The sequence below is a fragment of the Acomys russatus genome, chromosome X (assembly GCF_903995435.1).
Source record: "Acomys russatus chromosome X, mAcoRus1.1, whole genome shotgun sequence".
Taxonomy (NCBI): Eukaryota; Metazoa; Chordata; class Mammalia; order Rodentia; family Muridae; genus Acomys; species Acomys russatus.
Window position 1 is genome coordinate 116,858,465 of NC_067169.1, and position 2,445 is coordinate 116,860,909.

The window sequence follows — 2,445 nt, forward strand, 5'->3', positions numbered from 1 at the left end:
ACAGTTTATAAAAAGAACTAATTGGATTCTTCCACATATGGTAAAGAGAACACCAATTCCAGAAGCACCAACATTTCATACTGATGCAGGATGGGAATAGCAGATTATAAGTCAGATAAAATAACCAAGCTGATCCAAAGCACATAGACCTCAGTTCAAAAATCACAATTTTATGCAATCCTTATGGTACTATTAGATTTTCTAGAATCCCTTAACATAATTATTGACTTGCAGTATGCAGAAAGAATTGTTTTTCTTATTGAAATTGATGAATTTACTCATATCTCAGATTTTTTGTTATTTATGCATTGTAACAGGTGATCAGAAGTAGAAACTATCCATTATATTACTCATATTCAGAGAAAAAGACCAGATAATAATGAAGACAAAGCAAGTAGCTTAAGTGATTCAGCCTAGCAGACTGCATCAGCTACTGCTTCCTCAACAATCTGCAAGCAGAGCAATTTCAAAAGGACTAGCCCAAGTGATTGATCCCACAAAGACTGGACAGAAAAAGATACAGCTAGCTTTTCCAGCACTTGGCCAGTATCCTAATTTTTAAGGGTACTCAAAAGATGTTTTTACCCACAAAAAGCAAGAAGTAATTTTAATAACAGGATCCCCCATCCCCAATAGATGGAGTGGCTGTTTTGAGTGGATTACCAATGTTAGCTATTGTATAAGGGGTTGGTTACAAGTTAGTAAAGGTTAGATTTAGGTATTTCTTTCCATCTCCTCTCTATCCTTCTTTCCCTCTGATTTTTTCTATATTATCTAGTGTTAGAGGAAAGGAGGGAAAATGGAATAATAAAAGAGAGGATATAGAATTATAGGATGAAAGGTAGATTATGGAATCTATTAGCCTCAAATGTTTTACATTGGTATTGTATATTGATAGAAATTTAAGATTATTTTGTTCAACTTTTGCTTAATATTTTGTACATATGCAACTCATTTGAAAATGTGATGTAAAATTCTAATTGTATGAAAACTAACTATTGAAAACTGTTTAGGATGGTTGGAGATGCAAGTGAGTAGTTAGTCGCCTATAAATCTTACTTGTAGTCTTGTTAGATAATAGTTTAGTTAATTACAGAATTAAGCTTTATTTAGCCTCTTGTATATGTTCTCAAGGTTGAACGGATAATAAATAGGTAGAACAAGCAGTGTTTGTCTATTTAGATATACTTAAATAGATAGATAGATATAATTATGCACTATAGTAAATAGATAGATGGTCTTCAAACACTTCAGAGATCTACAGAATATGACATTTAATAATACAGAGCTTTTCTTACAGAGAGACACATCTGCTCCTGGCAGCACCTCGAATCTACCTCAATGAAGAAGATGGGCATAGAAGAAACAAATGTGGTAAAATAGCCACTGGACAAAAAAAAAATTTGTTCTCATCTCTATTGCTAGTAGGAGACTGACTATCCAAACTGTGAATATGCATGACACTGGGAAATTGACTGTCTACCTTTGCAGAGACTAGGTAGGCCAATTCTTCAAAATTCCTGCTTCACAGTAAAGTTTGTCAGATATTCTGGTATGGTAGCCTGAATATTAGATGCTCCAAGGATAGAAAGAAGGGATAAATAACATGAAGAGTGTTTGCATAAAGCCACAGATAATCTATGCACTGTTTTCTTAAAACAAATATATAATATTAATATCATTTTATGTGTATACATATTTTCAGTTTAAATGAAGTTGTACATCCTGAGGTGATAATGTTTCCCTAAGAGCCATGCACTATGTGACAAGAACTGCAGTGTTATTCATGGGACAGTTTCTTTAAGTTATTAGTCAACTGAGTCCTAGATACTTCCTAAGCATTGCAGGCTATTGCCATTAACATTTGTGCCCTCACATAAATTGAAGGCAAGACTATTTCTGAAGGTACCACATGATCTGGATATAGGACTTGAGGGATCCATTAAGAATTGACCTAGAGGTCTCCTCTCTGAAGAGTAGCTCTATAGGGTCTGAACATATATGTGCATGAAATTCTGGAAAAAATAAAGGATGAACAAAACAGCTAGTAAACAATAACATTTTAAAGACTTAGGATGTTCATTAGTCATAATAACATTTTAAAGACTTAGGATGTTCATTAGTCATTTAATATTGTTATAATTCTAATTTAATAAATTTGAGCATGCTAATTCCTTTTGAAAATTAAGTAGATTTATTAAAGATAAACTTTACATAGCTATTATATGGATTACTCTACAAAGTCAGACAAACTTGTTTTACTTATCTAGTAATTAATTCAATTTTGATATAACCAGGGTCCTTTCTATGTACTTATTTTTCCTAAATTTATTGAGGTAATAGTAGAAAAGTAATATATATACACATATTTAAGGGAAAAACATGTTTTTATATAAAGTATACATTGTGGAATCATTACCAGAATCAAGCTAACAATCATATTTA